Source organism: Saccopteryx bilineata, chromosome 9 (genome assembly GCF_036850765.1).
Source record: "Saccopteryx bilineata isolate mSacBil1 chromosome 9, mSacBil1_pri_phased_curated, whole genome shotgun sequence".
Taxonomy (NCBI): Eukaryota; Metazoa; Chordata; class Mammalia; order Chiroptera; family Emballonuridae; genus Saccopteryx; species Saccopteryx bilineata.
The window spans coordinates 16,583,929-16,593,073 of NC_089498.1; the positions used below are offsets into that span (position 1 = coordinate 16,583,929).

Here is a 9,145-nt window from a genome sequence, read left to right on the forward strand (position 1 = left end):
TGACTGTTTAATTACAGGGGCACAAATTAATAAACAGGAATTGGTCCAGGTTTCCAGCAGGCAGCCCATCTCTGCATGGGATCACAGAGGTGTGCGCACAGGAGTGGGGGATGCTTCGCTCTCCTTTGTCAGGTGCCCAGCTGGAATGGCGTCAGGAAGGGGGAAGGTGAGGCCCCGTGCAGGAGGACCAGGTCCTCTCAGCCCCCGCCTCTCTGCTCTGACACACTGAGCCCTCACGACATCAGCAGGCACCAGCGTCCACCAAGACATCTATCTTCTCTAATTAGCAAGTCATTCCTCATGCAGCTACAAGGGCCCAGCCACAACATGCTAAGGACAAAAGGAGACACAACACAGCCCAGGGGTGAGATTTGTTAAGTAGCCCTGTGTGCCAGGGACTCTGCCTCTCTGTGTTTGATTCTGTCTCCCTCTGTCTCCTTCTCTCACCCTCAACTTGTGTCAGTTTCTGGTTTCCCCAAGTAATGCTCTTGAAAATGTTACCTATATTGCTTGCTTTGCATGTCTGGTTATCAGCTCTTGACAAGGCAGAATGGCTATGGGAGCGAAATGTGTATCAGACTCAGCCAGGGAGACGGTCTCGTCCATGCAGGAGATCATCTCGCAGCAGTGCCGTGAACACTGAGGCTCCAGAGGTCAGCCAATCTGATTTTGCTGAAGCCACGTAACTGGAAAACCAGGTTCTGGACTCAGAACTCTGGGTGTCTGAGTTTGAAGTCAGTGAACTTTTCATTACAGTAAGCTTCTTTCTAGAAAGAAAAAAAAATGATTCCAATTCTGCAACATACAGCTAAAGCATTCATTTGATCATTTTTTCATTCACTAAAATCAGTTGTGTACATATTATGTGCCAGCTTTGGACTATGCACAGGGATACAATGATGAGCAAAAAACAGACCCAGAACCCACTTTTGAGGACCTCCCATGGGCAGTAGGAGAGAATGACATGGATAACATAATCACAAGATCAATATATCTGATATTTCCCTAGCCCTTGATCAGGGCTGCATAGGAAAAGAGATGGGGCTATGAGTAAATGTGAAGGTCTGCTGGTCAGGACAAGCTCCCCTGAAGAAGTAATAAATGGTTGATGTATGATCTCAAAGATGAGTATAAATACATAATACATAGAAGAATAATGTAAATGATTGGCCCTGGCCAGTTGGCTCAATGGTAGAGCATTGGCCCGGCCTGTGAAAGTTCCAGGTCTGATTCTCGGCCAGGGCACACAGGAGAAGAGCCCATCTGCTTCTCCACCCTCCCCCTCTCCTTTCTCTCTGTCTCTCTCTTCTCCTCCCACAGCCAAGGTTCCATTGGAGCAAAGTTAGCCTGGGTGCTGAGGATGGCTCCATGGCCTCCACCTCAGGTACTTGAATGGCTCCGGTTGCAATGGAGCAACGCCCCAGGTGGGCAGAGCATCGTCCCCTAGTGGGCTTGCTGGGTGAATCCTGGTTGGGCGCATGCGGGAGTCTGTCTCCCTGCCCGCCCTCCACACACACCCATTTCTCACTTCAGCAAAATACAAAAAATAAATAAATAAATAACCCCAGAAGAATAATACATATAAACAGAGAATTATTTTCTATATTTGTTCTCCCTGTTTTCTTCCCATCCACCTGCTCCTCAGCCTGCTTCAACCCAATGTACCCTCTGCTCCCATCACTCTGCCGTAGGAGTTCATGTGATAAATTTCACGCACATTTTTAGTCCTCGGTTTACTTGGACATTTTGGAAAAAGCTGACCACTCCCTTCTCCTTGAAATCATTTCCTCCTTGACTTCTGAGCCAAAATGTCACTCTTCCTCCTGCCTCACTGGCTCCTCCCTGAGGGTGACCATCCTTCCTCGTTCTCCTCCGAAGGCACTGCCAGGCGTGATCTTGGGCGAGCCTCCGTCTCACTCCTATTCTTTTCCTAGACAATCTCACTCCTTCGGACAGCATTACTGACACTGCTGCCGTGATCCTCGTGTTCGTATCTCCAGCCCAGACCTTTCTTCCAGACTCCAGATCCGTGTTTCTTTTTCAACTTCTTAGTCTGTTAATCCTCTCTGAAAAGCCTGCACCATCACCACAGACGAAGTCCCTGAAGCATCCTGACTCCTTCTGTTGTCCAATCCCCGGCTCACTTTGGCCAGCGCCAGCTCGGTCGGCCTTTGCAGTGCCCCTGACCGTCTTTATTCTGCCCTTGTGTTCCTTTTGCTGTTCTCTGGGTCTTCTTCTCTCACGGGCCTTGTCTTGCAAGTCTAGGCCGACGCCAGTTATCCTGCCACCGCCAAAATGGGTTCCGGATCCAAACACAATGACATCTGGTGTGGTCTTAGACATTCTGGCTAGTTTCTCCTGAATTTCTGTCTTAGGTACTGTGGCCTTCCCAGGATGAAGGATGTCCATGGCCACTGGTTTCTGCTGCAGTCGTCTGTTGGTCATGAACTTCCTAGTCTTAGATCCTGTGTCATTCATGATGGCAGCCGACCTTCAAGCAGTCAGTGGGAAAAGAGCCACATCTGTATTTTTTTTTTTTTTTGTATTTTTCTGAAGCTGGAAATGGGGAGAGACAGTCAGACAGACTCCCGCATGCGCCCGACCGGGATCCACCTGGCACGCCCACCAGGGGCGACGCTCTGCCCACCAGGGGTTGATGCTCTGCCCCTCCGGGGCGTCGCTCTGCCACGACCAGAGCCACTCTAGCGCCTGGAGCAGAGGCCAAGGAGCTATCCTCAGCACCCGGGCCATCTTTGCTCCAATGGAGCCTTGGCTGCGGGAGGGGAAGAGAGAGACAGAGAGGAAGGAGGGGGTGGGGGTGGAGAAGCAAATGGGCGCTTCTCCTATGTGCCCTGGCCGGGAATCGAACCCAGGTCCCCCGTACGCCAGGCTGACGCTCTACCGCTGAGCCAACCAGCCAGGGCCCACATCTGTATTTCTAAATTGCCTGATGGACAGCTGCTCTTGGATGCATCAGAGACACCTCAATCTCAATATGACCCTGACTCCATCTCACTACCATTCGCAAACCAGAACCTTGGGCAACACCCAGGGTCTCTTTCTCTCCTTGCCTTAGGCAACAGCCTGGAAACTGGTGCCGAAAGATGTCCAGGTCCGTATCCCTAGGATCCACGAATGCTACCTTGTTGAGAAAAGGGACGTTGGAAATGTGATTGAATTAAGAAATATGAAACATCTTAAATCTCAGAATGGAGAAATTGTTCTGGATTATCCGGCTGGGCCCTGAAGGTAATCCTTGGGTCTTTATGAGAGGGAGGCAGAGGGAGTTGTGATGACAGAAGAGACACCGTGTGATAATGGAAGCAGAGACTGGAGTGATGCAGCCACTAGACTGTGGAAGAGGCAAGAAACACATTCTCCCCTGGAGCTTCCAGAGGCACCAGTCCTGCTGATACTTTGGTTTTTAGCCCTTTAAGAATGATTTCTTACTCTGGCCCCCAGGCCAGAGAGAATACATTCGTAAGAGAAGAATACATTGATGTTGTTTTAAGCCGTAGTGTATTTAAGCCATTTTAAGCCATAAGCAGTATTTGTAACAGCAGCAATAGAAAAGAAATACACCCTACTATAACATGTATGTTACCAAGTCATCTTTATTTTGACATCCAAATAATTCCCAGGTATATCTACATTCTCCCTTCTTCATAGCCCTTTCTATGGGATAGTCTTTCATCACCTCTCAATCTGTGGACAGGTGCCACAGCCTCTAGCTTTCTGTGGCTCCTTAGATAAAGAGCAAAATCACTGGCATGGCCCACATGAACTTGCTTGTCCTGATCCCTGCCTCCATTTCCACACACTGGCCATCTTTCAGTTTCTGCAGAATATTAATCCCCTATCTACCATAGGGCCTTTGCACAGCCTTCTTCTTTGGCTTGGGATGCTTATTAATTTAGATAATAGTTTAAATTCTATGTCCTCATCATATTCTTTCTGATCTCCCAGGCTGGGTCCATTTAGCACATATAATGAATGCAATTTTACATTCATTTTTATGATTATATGACTTACGCTTAACCCCCCAGACACTCAGTAAGTCCTTAGAGAAAAGGGTTAGAACTGGTTTTCCCCACCTTTATTTCCCCAGCATCTACCAAAGCACCTGGAAGAGACTAAGCGCTCAATGGATATGTTTAAATGATTCCCTGATCCCACAGTACTGCCTTGGGGTGCCTGTGTGGACAGGATTGGTGGCCTCAGTACTTCACTTTGTCCCACCCCTTCTAGACATGAAGTTAGAGAAAGGGGGTAGAGGGTGTCATGAGAAGTACTTGATGGCATGCAGCAATGGCCAAGCGAACTCCAGAATGAGAACTTCACCTTCTTCGGTGCCGGGACAGGCTCTGGGTGGAGTTCTCATTAATTTAATTCATAAGGGAGAATGTGTTGAGTTTTTCTTTGCCATTACCCTACCCCTTCTCTGTTTTCAGACCCGTAAAGTTTCCTTAGCCATTTTCCCTTGGGTTTCTTAGGTGAGAGCACTTTGGAAATTGCCTAACAATACACTCGGTACTTTATAGCTCCCTGGGCCCTGGATTAACCCGAAGGCCCATCCTGGGCCACTTGGGGTTGCAGGTGGCTCTATATTAAACAAAGACACTCCTCTTTCTCTATTTTATAGACTTGGACTCTACATAAAAATTTTAATGAAAGGTTTTTGTGACTAGAAAGAAAAGAAACAAATTTATAAAAACTGTCATTATGTTATTTGTACCACATTTTCTGGTTTTAAAGTATCCCCCCCTCCCCCACCCTCCCCATTTGGTTCTCTTATAAAGCCATCATCTAGAAGGAGATATTAACTCTAGTGGATGGATCAGAAAATGGCTCAAGGAGCTTAGGTAAATTAATCAAGGTCACAGCATAGGACAGAGCTTGGACTCAAGTCCAGGACATTGGACTTTATACAAGCCACGGAATGGAGACTTGAGCCAATGATGTCTTCAGTGAGCATTCAGTTTCTTACGCAGAGAGAAAATAGAGCAGCATCTTAACACGAGTTTCCTCCAAGAGTAAATTTGCTATCTTCTTTGTGTTTCTCTGTAACTTCTACAATGTGTGTGCATTAACTTTATATTTAGAAAACAGAAGATAAAGCAATACGACTATGAAGTAAATCAATGAGAAAACACAGGAAGGTCTTCTACTTACCTTGGGAGGGTCAGGGAGGTGGTGAATCGTTTGGTTTATCTTCAAGGTTCTGAGCCTTGAAGATAAAAAGATGTTATTCAGGTAAGGAGGTGGCGGTGATATAGTCGGTACTGTGTCACACCGACTCCAGCAGCTTCTGATACAGGCAGGCCTGCTTTGCTCATTACCACGCGTGTGAGCCTCAAGTCTCTTGACCTCTCTGAGTCTCAGTTTAGCGCTTAATAAAACAGAGGAAATAAACCTACCTATACGTATTGGCCAAGGCTCCTGAGTGTAAGTGCCAGAAATGCACCTTCACCTAGTTTAGAGTGCAGAAGGGATTCCCTGAGTCACATGATGAGGAACTAAGGAGTCTCAGTGTAGTTATGGCTCTCCATCCCTGCGCTCCACCTTCCCCTTGTTAGTTCTCCACTCTCCAGGGGCTGGTGCCACCTTTCCCGGCACCAGCAGGCTTGCACATACCCTCCCAGATTAACAGACCTGGGGCATATGAGGCCTTTCTCAGAGCCCATGTGTCACCATCAAGGGTGATTCTGATAAGCCAATGCTTGAATCCTATGCCCCCACCCCTTGCATGGAACCAATCACTGCGACCTGGTGATGGGGAGTGAGATGGACCCAGCCAATCCTTTGTGCCCACCTTCATTTTCAGAGCCAATCACCACACCCCAATAGCAGGGAGCAGGATGGGCCCAGCCAATCCCATGAGCCCACCTCCAAGCCGAGTAGCCTTCTTCCTGGAGACCCAGCTCTCACGTGATGAATGCTGAACAAGACAAACTCCTGACCAAGCCAGATGGGGTGAGCATCTCCAATAGCCAGAGGGTCCAATTTATGTTAGAAGGTTTAATTAGCTTGTGAAATGCATTAAATAAGTGAATTTTGCTAAACAACACTTCAGTGTTTAGCAGAGGGGAAAGAAAAAAAAATTTAAGTCAAGGTAACAACACAAAAACAAAGTCATGTTTGGTCAGAAAAACAGAAACAAATAGGATCAGCCGTTACTTATTGCTGAAGCATCTCAAGATGGCTGGGTACAAACTTGCTTTACAAGATATTGACTGGGTAGCTTTGGGGAGCTCACACCCCCAAACCAGAAAGCTGTTGCTCACTCCCTGAAATCCTGAATGAGACCCTCACCCCCAGGTTGGCTACTCTACCTGAGAAGCCACCCACCTGCTACTGACTGGGCTTATGACAAAGGCAATGTAGCGAAGCCCGGCCTGGTAGATTCCTCTGGGATGAAGTTGAATGTCCTGGAGGCTGCAGGGCCGGAGGGTAAATACAGCGCCCTCATGGACGCTGAAGAAAAAGAAGACGTGAGAAGTCATGCTGCGTTGCTGTCTCTCTCAAGAACCAGGATCAAGAAACACGAGAAAGAGGTGGAGAAGATGAAGACCATAATCCCCTTGGACCAGGTGACCACTGAGGATCTGAATGCCATCTTCCCAGAAGCCAAATTCCACAAGGAAAAGAATCCCCTCTGGCCTCACCAGTCAACTAAAAATTAATAAACTGAGTAGGGGAGAGTGTTATGGCCCTTGTCTTATAAACTCTGGACATGAAAAATAATTATAATACTACAAAACAAATACGATAAGAAATTAGGTTCAGAAGAACACTACCGGCCTGACCTGTGGTAGCACAGTGGATAAAGCGTCGACCTGGAAATGCTGAGGTCGCCGGTTCAAAACCCTGGGCTTGCCTGGTCAAGGCACATATGGGAGTTGATGCTTCCAGCTCCTCCCCCCTTCTTTCTCTCTGTCTCTCCTCTCTCTGTCTCTCCCTCTCCTCTGTAAAATGAATAAATAAATAAATAATTAAAATTAAAAAAAAAGAAGAACACTACCATCCATGCACAAGGGAACCAGAGAAAACAGGCATGTGGCCTCTGGTATGGACTAACACATATAGCCACCAAGTCCCTCCTTGTGAACAGTTTTTGCTGCTTAACTACTCTGAAATCTGGAGGCAAGAATTGCAGAGGATGCTACTCCCTCAGTCAAACTCCAAGTAAATTAGATATTGAACAAGACACCGAGATCCTGGCAAGAATACACAAAAAAACCTGGGCCTCTCACTGCTGGGAGATGATAAATTGTCAGTTTCTCTTTAATAAGATTGTGTCTCATCACCATCTCCTGTAAGGGATTTGATAGCTTTTATTTTTAACCTGTGAAGATTAAAATCAATTCCCAGCTAGCGCTGGAAGCCCCAAACCATAGAGCCGCAAATATATCAATTAATCAATCAATCAGCCCATCAGTAAATCAGCAAGTCCATGTGAAGGGCCAACCCTTGCTGGGCAAATGGAGAAAGAATGAGGAAATGCGCCCCCTCTAGATGCTAGCTAGAAGAGGGAAGCCATGCTTCTGAAGGCATTAATCGCAACTTTTAAGGCACCAGCAAACCTATTTCCTGCAGTTACAGTGGGTCAGCATGCTCCGCCTTCTCACCCGTCTTGTTTGATCTTGGACCCTGAATTAATCCAGACTTGGATTTAACATCTTTGTCCTCTCAGATGTTCAGATTGGCGACATCACTCCTTAGATGTCAGTGGTGCTCCCACGGCATTTCATAGGAGGCAGAAAGGAGGAAGAGGACTTGGAATACAGTTCAAATTCCACCTCCACCATTTACCTCGTTGGTAGCTTTGCATAAATTATTCAGCCCCTCTTGTCCCTGGTACTTAAACCACCAAAGCAGACATAATAACGTGTGCCTTGTAGCCAGGCAAGGATTAAATGAGATCACGAATGTGCCCTGCTTAACACAAGATCTGGTGCAGAGTTAATGGGAGTTTATTAACATTACAATCGCCATTCGTGGTGGTGATGTTATTTCAACTAAGGGGTGAGTAACTTTTAGGTTAGATTTCTTTTCTTTAGTCCATAAATATATGCATAGGCATGTTTTGATCCTCTCATTTTTTTTTCTTCGTCCTCTCCAAATAGACTTTCTCACCCTACAATAATCCTATTAAATTCTACAGACTTCCACTTACATGACAAACATCCTGCTGGCTCAGCCCAAACAAAAACTAATTGTCCCTTTGTTTATCTGTGTGTGAGTTTGCTCTTCCAGATGAAACATTTCAGACTCTTTCTTGTCCCTTGGCGTTTTTTAACAGCACACACTGTAAGAGAGGGTGTCTTGGAGCAAGGACGGAATTGTGTGTGAAGCAAGGGGGTCCCTTTGAAGCCACAGTTCTTAATTTCAGCGAAGAAGTGGTTGAAGGCATGGGATCCAGACGAGAGAATATAAACTTGCAGGTCAGGAAAGGCGGTATCCCTAATTCATCCTGCCTCCTCCCTTCCGCCTTCTAGGGCGGGCTTGACTCTGGGTATGTTACCAAATCAGTGCAAATTCAACAATTGTTCTTGCCCTTTCAAGAATGAATTTGGCATGATTTATGTATAGTATTACCTTAAATATTCCTCACAGGGATATTAAGAGGTCTGAGGGTCATCATAACCCTTGAGGTGAGAAAATCAATGGAGATATCTCCATAGGAGGCTCTGGGGAAAAAGGCTTAAGATAGAAAAGCAAAGCGATTCAAGTTTAAGTCCCTGGTCCTACCATGAAGATCAGGGTGACCTTACATAAGCCGCCTCTTCATGCTGGCCTCATTTTACTCATCTGCGAATGGAGAGATTTAGACAAGAAGAAGGATTAAATGTCCTTCCAGCTCAGGTACTTACTTGGCCACGCTCCATTCGAAGACTTAGCCTGTCGTAAAAGCTTACTGCTTTATGTCCCCTCTCAGCTGCCTTAACAACCATGCCTGCAACCTCCTGCTTAGCAAGAATAACAATTTTTCACCAACCTTTGTTGAAAGCAAAATAAGGGTCAGGCTGTGCCAAATGCCTCATCTTATTTAATTCTCAGCACAGCCCTCTGAAGCAGATGCTATCGCTGTCCCTGGTTGATAGCCGGGGAACCCGAAGCTGCACATGCCTGGGGCTTGAGCCCA

General features: G+C 46.5%; 1 pseudogene; it reads left to right on the forward strand.

Annotated features, from left to right (window-relative positions):
• Positions 1 to 6,198: 6,198 nt before the first annotated feature.
• Positions 6,199 to 6,683, forward strand: LOC136313577 (ATP synthase subunit d, mitochondrial pseudogene; annotated as a pseudogene).
• The last annotated feature ends 2,462 nt before the right edge of the window (positions 6,684 to 9,145 follow it).